General features: G+C 36.4%; 1 protein-coding gene across 2 annotated transcripts in view; it reads left to right on the top strand.

Annotated features, from left to right (window-relative positions):
- Positions 1–16,695, top strand: part of AFF4 (ALF transcription elongation factor 4) — a 74,668-nt gene that overhangs the window by 467 nt on the left and 57,506 nt on the right. The gene's annotated exons all lie outside the window — the stretch shown is intronic.

The following is a 16,695-nucleotide window of genomic DNA, read 5'->3' as shown; positions in this document are numbered from 1 at the left end:
ATTTCAAGTTATTTCTAGTTAAAAGAGAGAATAGGCCTGGGTTCTGGCTATCATTACCCAACTAGTTCTCGCTTTCCTTCTCGCGATCCTGCGCACGTCCTCCTCCTCCTCCTCCTCCTCCCCCCCCCCCCCCCCGCAAAAAAGAAAAAAAAGGAAAAAAAATTTCCGCCTTCGACTGGCGAAGGGGATTGACTAAAAATGGGAATATGGGGGTGTAATACTTGAATAGCCCCCATAACTTCTGAATCGCCCTGCTATCTAGTTACCCCGATAGCTTGTATTTGGGTATTGATGTGTAGGCCTTCCCTCCAGCTGCCTGTGCCCGGGGTTAATCTCGTAATTGACGTCAGTGCTTTGTTCCTTCCACTTTGCTGTTCCTTCCACTCTTTGAGGATGGATCATGGGATATAGGAGTTTGAGGAGCATCCTTATTGTTTTTTCTTTCACAAACGATATCATTTATAGGAAGTTGAAGGTACAGATGTGAAATGCTTGCGTATAGAGTTCAGCCTAAGACGAAGAGTTCTATTTAGGGTTCTCAGACAGTTGCAATTCAGAATTGTGCGATTTCTTTTCTGCTGACCTGTTGGAGATTTTAAACTAAGGCCAGTCCCTTTTCCAGTTACCAGTACTTTTCCTGACGGAATTTAGGCTACAGTTGTTTGTGAATAGAATGTTTGTAAATGTGACGTTTAAAATGTGTCTTGTGTTTGAGGGCTCAAATGTTAAAAGCACAGAGCTTTGTTTCCATATTGATTCTGCAAAGCTTTGTAAAGTGCTCCTTTTATTTAACAGTCCTTTAACTTACTAAAATTGAAATATTTATGAGAACTTTCTTGATTTTGTGTTAAATAAAGAGCCTCTGTGGCCAGTGAATCTTGCCTAGAATCATCTTTGGTCTTATGTTCCTGAAGAAGTGTTGGCAAGTGGCCATCTGGTTTTTAACAAAGCTGGCTTCTTTAAATTGCTCAGGTTTATTTTACTTTTTCATCACTGCCTCTTTCAGTCTCCAAACACACACAAAAAGTTATTTTAAATTCTCTTTTAGCCTTAATTTACCTGAAGCAATTAAAAAATTGTGTGTGTGTGTGTTTAACACCAGCAGTTTCATTCAGTTTATGGTGGCTTGCAGGCTCACGACTTTGGTTTTTGTTAGCTCTACAGGAACAGTAGCCAGATTTTGCTTTGAATAAAATTCTCTGTCAGGTGGGGACAAGATAGGATGTTTGTGAATGACCAAACCTTTATGGTTTGATTAAAAAAAGAGCTTAGCTGTATTCATTGGAAAATAGTCTACCATTTTGAGGTGTAAAGGTGATTCTACAGTGCTCTGAAGCTGTGTAATTAAGTATTCTTAAAGATAGCATCTTTTCATTTAGATTCAGTTTCTGCTTGTCAGATGATGTACATTCCCTTCTCTGTGCCCTTAAGATGTTGTACCTCTTTGTGAGAGTTGATGCATTCTGCTTTTTATTGTGATTTTTTAATAGGTCTGTTGTGTCTTTAGAGCAAGGACTGTATATCTTTGTGTCCTCCCCAATATTTTATACAGTTATTAGGTTGAATTTGAATGGGATATCCAACCTAAGATTTCACAAAAGGGTACTCCTAAAAAAATCATATGAGCAAGTGACCAGTATCTGAAGGGGAAAAAGTAACTATCAGCTACAGAAGGTGACAGAAGGTGAAGACGTCTAAAATTATGTATCTTTTGTTTTTAAGGGTTAAGGTAAATGTCATAGTTTTATTTGTACCTGAGAGGAACAAAGAAAACAGGTGTTTCTTTTGTGACCATCTACTGGTTTAGAATGGAGTCCAAAATGTATGAGGCCTTCTCTTCAATTTTTTTTTTTTTTCATAAAAATCAAAGAGGTATTCCTAAAGTATCAAACGAAGGTACACCTGGACAGTGACCCAGAAGTGAAGTGTGTATTATAAAAATAGATGACTTAGATTTTATTTGATTTTATTAGTTTTTTAATTTATTTTTTATTGAAGTATGTTCTGTTAATTTCTACTGTATAGCAGTGCCTCAATTACACACATATATACATTATCTTTTTATATTCTTTTCCATTATGGTTTACCCCAGGATATTGAATATAGTTCTTTGTGCTGTACAGTAGGACCTTTGTGCTGTACAGTAGGATAAACATACAGAATGTTCATCCATTCTGTATGTAATAGTTTGCATCTACTAACCCTAAACTCCCAGTCCATCCCCCACCCTAGGTGTCCCCTCCCCAGGCACAAATCTGTTCTCTATGTCTTTTGAGTCTGTTTCTGTTTTGTAGATAGGTTCATTTGTGCCATAGTTTAGATTCCACATAAGTGGTATCTTATGTTATTTGCCTTTCTCTTTCTGACTTCACCTAGAATGATAATCTCTAGTTGCTTCCATGTTGCTGCAAATGGCATTATTTTGTTCTTTTTTATGACCGAGTAATATTCCATTGTGTATATATGCACCACATCTTCTTTATCCATTCATCTGTCAATGAACATTTAGGTTGTTTCCATGTCTTGGCTATTGTGAATAGTGTTGCAATGAACATAAGATGCATGTATCATTTTGAATTATAGTTTTTGGCCAAGAGTATGGTTGTTGGATCATATGGTAGATTTTATTTTTTATTTAAGCTTTATTCTACAGATTCTTAGAGTTATTCTTATTCTTACTATAAAATCTTTTCTGTATAATATATATAAAGTTTTTTCAACTTTTTAACCCCCCAGTCTTCATTATGCTTTTCCTACTTCCTTTTTTATTTCCTCTAAGTTGGAAATTTTGATCTCTGGGATGGTGTGTGCCAGTCTCAGTTATTATGGAATAAGGTATAGTCAGTGGCTAAAAACCGCTTAAAGCTAACTTGACTTGTTATCTTGCTACCTTTCTCTTTGGTTTAAGAAAAGCACCCCTACACTTGTAGTTAACTCTTCACGCCCAGAAATTGACTCTATAAATAGACTGTTCTGGATAAAGCCAGTATGGTTTGGCTACCCAGATACTGTCGTGATCTGTCCTGGAACTGGGCTTCCTCAGCTTCTTTGACTTTTTCTTTTTGTCATCATTAGGATGGGGACAATTTTATGGAAAGGTGAGTACAGTCAGTGCTCTTCATAGATAGGTCTTCCCACCTCTTTCCAGTTGCTATCATTCCTTCTATCTGGAATATCACTTTTCCTCTTTTATTCCTACCTCTTTACATTTCACCATCTTTTAAGGCACAATGCAAATACCATTACCTTAAGTTTTACTTGACTCCACCCTACTCTAATTGTGCCCTATCTCCTTTGAGTCCTTGTATCACTGTATCTCTTTTAATAATTATGTGTTATGCATTAACTATGGAACTGTAGCATGTTGGATGACTTCAAGCACAGTCAGGGAAGACTCACTAGTAGAATAAAGACTGTTATACTGTATTATTGGGTGGTTCTAAGAATTAAAGCAATAATCCAATTTAAGATTTTACTTAAAAAATTAATAGTGATTCCTTAATATCATCACATATTGTAGTCATTGTTCAAATTTCCCTTACTTGAGTTTTTGTTTTAAACAGTCTGTCTGAATTAGGATCCAAATAAGATTCATACATCATATTGGATTGATGTGTGTCTCAACCCTCTTTTCTTTTTTCCTCTATGGGTTCCTCACTGTCTTTTTGTTTTTATTCCTATGCAGTTGGTTTGTTAAAGAAACCAAGCCTTTGCCCATGAGATTTCACATAGTCTGGATTTTGCTGATTACATCCCTGTGGTTTCATGTAATATGTTCCTCTGTCCACTGTTTTTCCTGTAAATTGGTAGTTACATCTAGAAGCTTGATCCAGTTCAGACATGAATTTTCTTTTTAATGGGAAGAATACTTCATAGGTAGAGTCGTGTACTTCCCATGTATTCTTGAACTCTCAGCCTGGCTTCTCATCCTAGCATGCCAGTAAAATTGCTCTTACCAAGGCCACCTTAACTTCTGCATTGTCAAATTGTATAGTCATTGCTTAGTCGTTTACCTCTTTCTATACTTGATATTGTTACCCATTGTCTCCTTGATAACTGTTTATTTACTTGACTTTTATGACTCTGTCCCTTTCCTGCCTTTCTTAGTACTAGCTGCCTCTTTGCAGATGCTTAATTCTCTGCTAATCATATTGATAGTTATGAATTTTCACCTTGACCTGTTTTCACTCTTCTGGGTGATTTCATCCATTTTTATTGTTGTAATTACCATCTTTAAGTGTTTTAAACTCACTAGAACTCTTTGATCCAACTGACTATCCCTCTTGAGATTGCCCAATAGGTAACTTGTTTTAGTCAGGAAAGTGACACATTCCTAACTTAAGCAAAAAGAATTTATTGGAATTTCCATGAATTCTCAGGAAGTCAATCAAGCCATAGGAGGACAGCTAGAAGTCAGGAAGAACTAGATCCAGAGGCTCCATGTGAGGTCAAGAGTATCCTCTGTATCTCACAAGATGCTTTTTTTTTCTTTTCTACAAGATGCTATTTGTGTGTTGATTTAGTTCTCTTCTGCTGCCGATCAACTTTAATACTTACTAGTGTCTTGAGTTTTAAATCTTGTATCTTCTGCCATCAGAGAGGCTGACCTGATTCTTAATCTCAGATCTCAATAAAGGGACTCATTAGGTTATATATCCACCTCTGGACCACAGCTTTGGCTACAGGGTTGCATCCTGCAGAGAAGAGGAATAAAGGACACACTAAAACAGTTGTCCAGTTCGTTCATTCCATGGCTATTTAGTACACACAGAGTCCTACTTTTCTTATATATATTTAATATTTTGTTTAATATAATATCACTATCTATACCAGCAAACACTCATCTCTGCTACGGAAATAACCCAAATCATATCTACTTACTGCATCCAGAGGTCATTGTTCTATGAGTCCAGATTCTAAAGGTGATACTCCTTGTTAATCAGGCCTAGATATGCTTTGTCACAGGTCTGAAAATTGTGGAGTAAATACTAAATTTAAGCATTCCTAACATAACTGATACACAGTGATAGGGGGAAAAAAAACCCTGAAACTCTTAGGAGGGGAAGGGAAAGGAAGGTATCATTGTTCCAAAACTTACACCATGTCTTGCTGGACAGGTACAGTATAAGGTGAATGATAGAACTAGCAAATTACATGGGCCTTCATTTGTTGACTTATTTCCTTGAACTGGAGTGAGTTTTTTGATGAGCCAAATGAAGATGAAGATTTTCAGTTCTGTCCACTAGAAAGATTATCCTTTTCTGTTGTTTTAGGTTGAGGCTTACACTTAGAGGGCATTTGAAAGAATTTTAGAAGAGGGCAGTTCTGTTGCCTTCACACAATGATTGACACGTTATGGTTCGTAGGTCCAGTGCCGCCTGCTTTTGTATGGCCTGAGAGCTAAGAGTGGTTTTAACATTTTTAAAATGGTGAGAAAAAAATCAAAAGAAGAATATTTTGTGGTATATGAGAATTATAGGAAGCTCAAAATTCAGTGTCCCTGAATAAAAGTTTTACCGGAGCACAGATAGCACACCCATTTGTTCACTTATTATATGTAAGTGCTTTTGCTACTACAGTGGCAGAGTTGAGTAGTCCTAACTTTATGCCTATAAAGCCAAAAATATTTACTTTAAAAAAGTTTGTCAATTTCTGTCTTAGCAGATCAAATGGCCCTTAGTGGATTTTTTAGTCTGAGGATTGCCTTAGGGTTGAGGAGTTAGTTACAAGGTCCTGTTTACTGTGATGACCGTTAGGGTATTTTTTGTTTGATTGTATGTATATGTGTCTATTTGTATGTATGTATATGTGTAGATATATGTATATGTGCGTATACGTGTGTTTATACACACATACTTGCATATATAGATAGATATTTAAATAAAACAGGTGGGGTCTGCACATTGGCCTAGCTTTAGTTGAAAATTCAAACTTTACCTGTCAACTGTACCCTGAAGGTAAGATCACACTCTAGCTTCTGTTGTAACGTAGTTGCTCTTAGTACATCTGTGTGAATGGGTGAGAGAATTTGGAGAACTGGGTGTGAGTGAGCTTCTAGGGCTAGAAGCTGATCAGATAGTTCCCATAAGTGTTAATTATGTTGAATTTAACTATTCTACTACTTCTCAATCCCCTCACTCCTAAATTCTGTTTTCCTTCCTCAGAGATTATACCACTATCATTTTTCCTAGAAACCTGCAGGTTGTCCTTGATTCCTGTTTTACTTCTCACATCTGTCTATCCCCAAGATTCTACCTCCATAAAATCTTTGAATCCAAGCCTTTTATCTACATTATCAACACTCCTACCATTACTGTCTTAATCCATGCTTTCATTTCTTACCTGGGTTATTGCAATAGTCTTCTCATTTGTTACCTTGTAATCTACTTCATCCTTTACCAGAGTGATTTTTTTTTTTCCCCTCAAATTGCAAATTCACTTCTCCTTGAACTCCTTAGTAGTGTGGCATTTTCTGTAGTATTCCAACTGGGGATTCTTGTACATTAGTGAATTTTATGTTAACTTCTAAAGGACTGATTTATAGCCAAGTAATCATTTGGGAGTTTAGATTTTGTTTGTTTATTAGATTTTGTTTATTAACGTGTTTGTGCCAAGTTATAAAGCGTTATAACTAATGATGCTCAGGCAGGGCAAGACGGTGAGTTAAATTGGATCATGTATATGTTAATATAAACCTGGGCTAGTAGTATTATATTTTCACTGTGAGGTGTATCTGGTAGATCCCATCTTGTAATTAATCAATATGAAACAATTTGTTTGCAGTATGAGTGTTTTATTCAAACTTCAGCAGTCATTATTCTACATATACATTCAACATAGTTTTCATTAAGTTACATGCATGCTCAGTCGTGTCTGATTCTTTGCAACCCCATGGACTATAGCCCACCAGGCTCCTCTGTACGTGGGATTATCCCTTCAAGAATGTTAGAGTGGATTGCCATGAAGGTACGAAACCACAAGTGAACAAGAAAGATTGCCAGAGTTAGCAAGTAAAGCCTCCTTAAAATTGACATTTAAGGACTACTAGCTGGTATGGTGCAGAAGGCAATGGGCACACCACTCTAGTACTCTTGCCTGGAAAATCCCATGGACGGAGGAGCCTGGTAGGCTGCAGTCCATGGGGTCGTGAAGAGTCGGACATGACTGAAGCGACTTAGCAGCAGCAGCAGCAGCACCTTATTAACAAGAATTTAGGGTAATTAGGGTAGGGGCTGATGTAAGTTTACAAGCCTTGAGTATACTTTCAGTCAATATGTTAGCATTTTTTCTCTCACCTTTTTTTTTTTTTAAAGTATTCTAAGGCACTAAATGGGCTTCCCGGTGCCGATAGTAGTATAGAACCCGCCTGCCAATGCAGGAGATGTAAGAGACACAGGTTTGATCCCTGGGTCCAGAAGATCCCCTGGAGGAGGGCATGGCAGCCCACTTCAGTATTCTTGCCTGGAGAATCCCCACGGATGGAGGAGTGTGGTGGGTTACAGTTCATAAGGTCGCAAAGAGTTGGACATGAATGACGCGACAGCACACAGACAAAGCACTAAAATATATTTCAGGAAATTCAGATACTTTTTTACCACTTGTCTTGGAAATAAGCAAGTGAAGATGAAATTGATTAGAAAGAATTCCTTTTTAGTGTTAATTCTAAAGAACCTTTGCTATGTAATGCTTTTTAACTTTTGCTGAATTTGCTAGATGCATTTTTGAGTAATAAAACTTTTATTTAGCCTTTTGGACCTGTGTTATTTTCTCTTGGCTTCCTCAGGTCCTATAAATGAAAGCAGTCTTGCAGTACTTTTTGAGCCGACCGTTTCTTTCTGAGTGTTGTTACTGAAACACTCAGTTTTCATACCATCTCAGTTTGCCAAGTATGATGCTGAGATTTTATAGTCTAGCACTTATATTTGGTGAACATTTGAGAGTACAGGGTTTAAGTAAAAATAGAAATTAATCATTTCTATACTTGTGTTTCTTTTTTTTGTTTGTTTTGTTCTTTTCTTTTAGAGAAATTGCTTTAAAAACAACAGAATTTGTTAAGTATCAATAGTAACGATTTATTGGGTTTATAATGTATTGAATGCGGGAAAAAGAAAACCTACTGTCTTATTGTTGTGAAATGTAAGCAGGTCTTAAGAAACGGGAGACTGTGTGGGTAAAAAAAGATGGGCAACATATCTGAAACACAACTTTTAGTAAGTACTCTCACTGCCTCTTTGGCTCTTGAGGCTTTAAGACTTTAGTGTTACCTTTATAAAATTCATCAAGTGTTTTGAGTATATATCTGTTGTATGCCAGCCATTACGTTAAGTGCTAGAGAGGAGAGAGGGGAAGTTAAATGATGTCTTTAGTTCTTTCTCTCTAGAGGCTTATAATATGGAGATGAGTAGAGAAAGCAGGTAGAAGAATAACAATAATGTGAGGCAAATGTTAGTGCCAAATGAAATACAAAGAAATGTTTCAGAAAGTAAATGAGTTTAGGTCCCAGAGGATTCTTAGAGACCTTCTTGAAGGAGGGGTGCTATGTGATAAACTTTCAAATGGATGTATATGGAAATGGAGAGAAGGAAGGACGTTATATGTAGAGGGACTAGTTTGAGCAGAGACCTGGATCTGAGTATGTGTAGGTTATTTTTGGGCTCAGATAAGTACTGAAGTCTTTATAAAAGTAGATAGAAATTGGACTTTGGACAGCTTTGCAACCTGAGATAAAATTGTTAGATTTCCATAGAGAGGAGAGTTATTAATGACTTTTAAGTAGAAAATGTCTTAATTAGATCTGTTTTATAAAGTTGTAAAGATAATTATTGGTTCATACATAAGTTTCCAATAAGATACCTTTGCAGGTTTTAGATATTTGTATGCTTTCAAAGTAAGAAACTGAGTCAAAAGATTTTCTTCTTTATAGAGAGATTTCTAAAATTGACTTTTAACTATTCTTTCCACCCATTTATTTATCTTCAAAGATAAAGGTGGACTTCTCAGTTTGATTTGTTTATATGCTTTTAGAGTGGTAGCACAGTTTTTTGAGATAAATTTAAACGAATTAAGTTTGGTTTAAACATTTCTCAAGTATTAGTAAATGCCCAAAGTATAGTTTTATTTCGTTGTTTCTAAAACAGCTTCAGGGCATGTAACTATGCAGGATTACTTACTAAGGGAAGCAGGAGCGTTTAGTTTTAGTACTGAGAGAAACATTATCTAAAGAGAGGCAGCTGGCTACAAGTAATATGAATACTCATATTCTAATGCTTACACTTAAGTGTGAGCATAGTTGTGTATGTAATCATTTCTGCTCTTCAATTAAGGTTTTAAATTGTCTAATATTTTAAAAAGAGCAACTCAGTTTATTAGTAATGAATCTGACAAATAGTGTTTCAGATTGGATACTACTTAATAACATAATAAACCTTGAATGTGATACTGTTTGATTTCTAAGGTGAGGAAGTATCATTAAAGTATCAGAGTTGTATATATAGCTTAACAAATTAGTAAAGAAATACATTTCAGTTCTTGTCAATCTCAAATCATTAAATGCAAATGTTAAGAATCTACTAAGTTAAAATGTGTTGCAGAATAGTGTCTGATTTTAGTGTGGTATAAAATGCTAATTGTTTCAATTTTGAAGTATTAGTATTTTAAAAAATTATTGTTTTGGCTGCTTCAGTCATGTCTTAGTTGCGGCATCCAGGGTCTTCTTTGCATCATGTAGGATCTTTTGTTAACGGTGCACAAACTCTCATTGTGGTGTGTGGACTCAGTAGTTGCGGTGCTCTGTCCTAGTTGTGCCAAGGCATGTGGGGTCTTAGTTACCTGACCAGGGATTGAACCTGCATCCACTACACAGCGTGGTGGATTCTTAACCATTGGACCACCAGGGAAGTCCCCAAATAATAGTGTTTTGTGGTATTAGGTAAAGGATATCATGATCTCAAGATATTATCTCCTAATAAATGAGATAATCACTCCTTTTTTATCAGGTTGTGAACTTCATTAGCTTACTTATTTGGTTGTCTGCTAGGTTATATTCAGGTATGCGATGCTGGAAAACACATTCACGGATTATTGTCTAGTGGAAGAGGAAATACTAATGAACATCAAAACAAGTTTATACTTAATTGTGATCAGGTACTCTGAAGAATTATCTGCATGAATTTCCTCAAGCTGGAAGGAGTACCACAAGTTCAAGAAACCCAAAAACAGCCCTTAGTGGGAGCTAGGAGGGGAGGGTGTCAGGATATAAAATGAATCTGATGAGATACACAAGCAGGAGTCACATCAGGAGAAAGTCAAGTCCTGGCTTTGCAGGCCAATGTTAGGTACCTTAAAGTTTATCCTACAGGTGGAAAGCTTACTAAAAGTTTTTAATCAGGGTTTGAGTGACATAATCTGATTTGTGTTTTAAAAAGATCACTTTGACTGCTGTATAAAATATGGATTAGAGAGAGAAGAGGAAAACTAGGAGTCCCAATCAGAAGGCTCTAGCATTTGTCCAAGTCAGAGATAAAATGATGGCTTGTTTGAACAGTGGCAGTAGAGGAGGAAGTGAACTGATAAATACAAGATATATTTTGGAGGCTATGATTATGGATTGGATGTGGAGAGAGGTTGAAGGGAGGATTCAGCAAGAGCAGTTTGTTGGTAGAATGAGGATCACTGGAGCAGGAGTTGTTGGAGTGAAGGGAAAAGAGATCAAGAAATCAATTTTGGATGTACTGAGATTGATATTCCTCAAAGAACATGATCAAACAGATCCCTGAATTTGTGGTTCTCTATCTCAGAAGAGAAAGGTGTGATGTGGAGCATATCTTGGTATTTGTAGTGTAGGCATATAGTTGGTATTTTAAGCCATGAGAATGTAGGGAAAGAATGTAAACTTAATCAGAGACTGAATAAGACTCATGACTGAGTGCAGAGGAGCACCAGTTTTTAAGACGTCTGGTAGATAGAACGGAAGAACCTGATGCTAGGAAAACTGGGAGGTTATAGAGGCCAAAAGTATGTTAAGGAGCCATTAGTGGCTGAATATTTGGAATGGTAGGTCAACTAAAATGATAGAGTGTCTGTTGAATTTAGCAACTTGCAAATGAGTGTGATCTTGGCAAAGGAGTGGAATGTGGAAAGCTGGAAACAGAATGTTTCAAGGTTTTAAACAGAATGTTGCATAGTGATTGGATACATTTTAGAAAGCAGCTTGTGTGTATCAGTTAAAATAGATGCTCATTGCCTGAAACCTAGCAATTCCACTTGTAGGTATCTGTTCCAGAAAAACTCACTCAGTCATTGATACAAAGAAAAGTATATAAAAATGATCATTACAGCATTGTTTGTAATGGCAGAAAAAGAGGAAACAAATCTGGAGGGTGTATAACACAGTAGTGGAAATAAATTAACTACAGCCACATGAGTCAGGATGGATTAACTTCAACATAATGTTGAAAATTTTAAAGGCTCCGAGTCTTTATAGAGTATACCATTTTTAAAGGTTGAAAAATATGCATAACAATTCAATGTCTTATTTAGGGATTCATACATATATAGTAAAAATATAAAGAAATTTATGAGAAAATGATTAACACCAAAATCAGAATAGTGGCTGTCAGGAAGGGAGCACAGGAGATGTGATCCAGGAGGGGTACACAGTAGCCTTCATTGGCAATGCTGTGTTTCCCAGGCAGCTTGGTAACCCAGGTATTCACTATATTGCTCTGAACACCTTTTGGGTAACTTTTAAATGAAACAAATGGTTGCAGAGAAAATGGAGAATAACCAGGAGTCCTTCCCATAGAGAATAGAGGAGAGGTAGAATGGTCGCTTGAGAGATCTATGGGATCAGGAAAGACTTTCTTTTTTTTAAAGAAAACTATGTTTGAATGATGATAGAAAGGATTAATTAAAGAGAGAAAAGTTGAAGTTGCTGTAGAAAGGTCAGTTACTGATAAAAGTCTAGAAGAAGATAGCAGAATGGGCATAATTGTTCTTTGATAGATGCTTTTTCTCTTTTAGCCAGAGGAAAGAAGAAAATGGATGCAGTGCTGATAGTTTGAAAGTTGATGGTTGATTGATGAGAAGATTTCTCTCTGATCTTTAATCTTTTTAATCTTTGTTCAGTAAGACAAGGTCATTTGTGGAATGGAAGTTAGGAGCAAGAGTCATAGAGCCCCATGAAAATTCTTGTGAGGAATAGGAAAGAGCATTTGTCAGAGAAAAATAGTAAAATTTCTGGGAAGCTTTGAGGGCCTAGTTGAAAATGATTTATGAAACGTTATTATGAGAAGTTAGATGATATGTAAAGATATAATAAAGCAAGCAAAAATGGTATGGAATTGTCTTTGCTTCCATTTTTTTTTTACTATGTTATTTTTATTTTTTGGCCTTGTGGCATGGCATGTGGTATCTTAGTTCCCCAGCCAGGGATCTACCCCTCTTACCCTTACCCACATTGGATGCACAGAGCCCTAACCACTGGAACACCAGAGAAGTCCCTTTACTAGTTAGTTTAACCCTGAAGGCTCTAGAAGTCTCGTCAGGTGAAGGTCCTTTCATGCAAAATTCTATTTTGGTACCTGATTTTTTTTTTTAATGTGTGCTTGGAAGATAAGCCCAGCTTAGTTTTAATTTTTAAATTGAAGGATAATTAGAGAATTTTGTTTTCTGTCAACTATCAACATGAATCAGCCATAGGTATACATATTTCCCCTCCCTCTTGAACCTCCCTTCCATCTCCCTCCCCATCCCAGGTACCTGATGTTTTGTTATTGTTGGCTTTGATCTCCACAGGTGTACAACCTGTTTCCCTTGCTTGTAGGAAATGACCTCTTCAGACTCTCTTTGGGTGGAGAAATCCTGTCAAATGAGGCAAGAGGAATTTCTATACCAGTGAGGCTTTTTGCTTTAACATAAAGTTACAGTTTAATAGCAGTTGTAATAAACTGGATTCTGAAATAATTGAAATCTTAGCTCAATTCTCATTTTGACTTTTGAAGTGTAAATCATTTAATAATCGACACTAGTTAAAAAAAAAACCTTGTAACATTGCAGACACTAGTTCTGAACATTTGAAAAAGGCAACTTAAAGGTCACATTTTACTCTTTCAACCATTTTTGAGGTTTTGAATTTTAAAAGTTTATAAAACTACATGTTTTTATTTAAAAAATTATAGGTAATGAATTTCTGGTTCACTGGGAATGCACCCTTTTTTAAACTATGAGTACTATATTTTCTTATTGTGGTTATATATATATATATATATATAGTGAAATTTATTGTAGTACTTTTAAATGGACAGCTCAGTGGCATTGTGTACATTTACAGTGTAGTGCAGCTATCACTACTGTCCATTTTCAGGACTTTTTCATCATCTTGAACAGAAGCTCCATACACATTGAATGATAATTCCCTATTCCGTTATGCCCAGTGTCTTGCAACCACCATTCTGCTTTCTGTCAATTTGCCTTTTTTACATACCTCATGTTAAGTGACTGGCTTATTTCACTTAGCCTTGATATCCTCAAGCTTCATTCATGTTGTAGCATGTGTCAGAATTTCTTTCCTTTTTAAGGCTAAATTATATTTCTTTGCATGTGTATACCACATTTTGTTTGTCCATTCATCTGTTGGTGAGCACTTGGGTTGCTTCCACCTCTTGACTTCTGTGGATAATGCTGCTGTGAACATGGGGTGTACAAATACCTATTTTGAGTTCCTGCTTTCAGTCCTTTTGGCTGTATACGTAAGTGTATGATTGCTGGATCATATGGTAATTCTATGTTATACTCTTTGAGTGAGCAACAAACTTTTCCACAGCAGCTGCACCATTTTACATTTTCACCGGCACTGCTCAGGGTTCTAATTTCTTCATATTCTTGCCAACATTTTTTTAACAAGATTTAAAAATGTTGATAGTAGCCATCCTAATGGGTGTGATGTTGTATCTTTTAGTTTGGATTTCCATTTCTCTAAAGACTGATGATGTTAAGGATCACTTCATGTGTTTATTGGCCATTTGTATATTTTCTTTGGAGAAAAGCTTGTTCAAGTCCTTTCCCCATTTTTTGATTGAGTCGTCTTGGCATTCTTGTGGAAAATTTGTTACAAATGTGAAGTATTGATATATTTCCAGACTCCTGGTTCTCTTTTGAGGTTTCTAGTAAATTTTGAAATTGAGAAGTGTGTGTCTTCCAGCTTTCTTCTTTTGCAAGATTGCTTTGACTGTTCTGGAACTCTTGAATTTCCATGTGAATTTTAGTATCATCTCATCAATTTCTGTAAAGAAGTCAGCTGGGATAGTAATAGGGACTCTGTAGAATCTGTGGATCAATTAAAGGAGTATCTTCATCTTAATAAATTCTCAAATCCACGAATAAGATTGTTCCCATTTTTTTTAGATCTTTAATTTATTTCAATAATGTTTTGTAGTTTTCAGAGTTTGAATTTTGCTGTTCTTTTGTTAATTTTTTTCTGAGTGTTTGTGTGTATGTGTGTGATATTGTAAATGGAATTGTTTTCTTGATTTCATTTTTGGTTTATTGTGCTTTATAGAAATTGAATTCATTTTTTTCTGTATATTGATTTTTTTTTTTTAACTTTATTTTACTTTACAATACTGTATAGGTTTTGCCATACATTGACATGAATCCAGCACGGGTGTATATGCGTTCCCAAACATGAACCCCCCTCCCATCTCCCTCCCCATAACATCTCTCTGGGTCATCACCATGTACCAGCCCCAAGCATGCTGTATCCTGCGTCGGACATAGACTGGCGATTCGATTCTTACATGATAGTATACATGTTACAATGCCATTCTCCCAAATCATCCCACCCTCTCCCTCTCCCTCAGAGTCCAAAAGTCCGTTATATACATCTGTGTCTTTTTTGCTGTCTTGCATACAAGGTTGTCATTGCCATCTTTCTAAATTCCATATATATGTGTTAGTATACTGTATTGGTGTTTTTCTTTCTGGCTTACTTCACTCTGTATAATCGGCTCCAGTTTCATCCACCTCATCAGAACTGATTCAAATGTATTCTTTTTAACAGCTGAGTAATACTCCATTGTGTATATGTACCACAGCTTTCTTATCCATTCATCTGCTGATGGACATCTAGGTTGTTTCCATGTCCTGGCTATTATAAACAGTGCTGCGATGAACATTGGGGTACATGTGTCTCTTTCAATTCTGGTTTCCTCAGTGTGTATGCCCAGCAGTGGGTTTGCTGGGTCATAAGGTAGTTCTATTTGCAATTTTTTAAGGAATCTCCACACTGTTCTCCAAAGTGGCTGTACTAGTTTGCATTCCCACCAACAGTGTAGGAGGGTTCCCTTTTCTCCACACCCTCTCCAGCATTTATTGCTTGCAGATTTTTGGATCGCAGCCATTCTGACTGGTGTGAAGTGGTACCTCATTGTGGTTTTGATTTGCATTTCTCTAATAATGAGTGATGTTGAACATCTTTTCATGTGTTTGTTAGCCATCCGTATGTCTTCTTTGGAGAAATGTCTATTTAGTTCTTTGGCCCATTTTTTGATTGGGTCGTTTATTTTTCTGGAATTGAGCTGCATAAGTTGCTTCTATATTGTTGAGATTAGTTGTTTGTCAGTTGCTTCATTTGCTATTATTTTCTCCCATTCAGAAGGCTGTCTTTTCACCTTGCTTATAGTTTCCTTTGTTGTGCAGAAGCTTTTAATTTTAATTAGATCCCATTTGTTTATTTTTGCTTTTATTTCCAGTATTCTGGGAGGTGGATCATAGAGGATCCTGCTGTGATTTATGTCGGAGAGTGTTTTGCCTATATTCTCCTCTAGGAGTTTTATAGTTTCTGGTCTGACATTTAGATCTTTAATCCATTTTGAGTTTATTTTCGTGTGTGGTGTTAGAAAGTGATCTAGTTTCATTCTTTTACAAGTGGTTGACCAGTTTTCCCAGCACCACTTGTTAAAGAGATTGTCTTTACTCCATTGTATATTCTTGCCTCCTTTGTCAAAGATAAGGTGTCCATATGTGTGTGGATTTATCTCTGGGCTTTCTATTTTGTTCCATTGATCTATATTTCTGTCTTTGTGCCAGTACCATACTGTCTTGATGACTGTGGCTTTGTAGTAGAGCCTGAAGTCAGGCAAGTTGATTCCTCCAGTTCCATTCTTCTTTCTCAGGATTGCATTGGCTATTCGAGGTTTTTTGTATTTCCATACAAATCTTGAAATTATTTGTTCTAGTTCTGTGAAAAATATGGCTGGTAGCTTGATATGGGTCTTAGTTGTAGCATGTGGGATCTAGCTCCCTGACCAGGGATCAAACCTGGGCCCTCTGCACTGGGAGCTCAGAGTCTTCGCCACTGGACCACTAGGGAAGTCCCTTTTCTGTATATTGATCTTATGTCATACAACTTTGTTGAGCTCATTTATTAGCTGTCACAGATTTTTAGTGGATTCTTTATGGTTTTCTACATATAATATCATTATTCTACTTTTCCTTTCCAGTTCAGAGCCTTTTATTTCTGTTTCTTGCCTGACTGACTTGACTAGAACCTCTATACAGTATGGATTAGAAGTGGTGAAAGGACATCCTTGTCTTGTTCTTTTCTTGATCTTAAGGGGAAAGCATTCACTCTCTCACTATTAAATATGATAGCTCCATTTTCCTTGTAGATATACCTTGTTAGCTTTAGGAAATTTC

Source organism: Budorcas taxicolor, chromosome 7, assembly GCF_023091745.1.
Source record: "Budorcas taxicolor isolate Tak-1 chromosome 7, Takin1.1, whole genome shotgun sequence".
NCBI lineage: Eukaryota > Metazoa > Chordata > Mammalia > Artiodactyla > Bovidae > Budorcas > Budorcas taxicolor.
The sequence above is the reverse complement of the archived record's forward strand: the minus strand, read 5'-3'. Positions and strand labels throughout refer to the sequence as shown.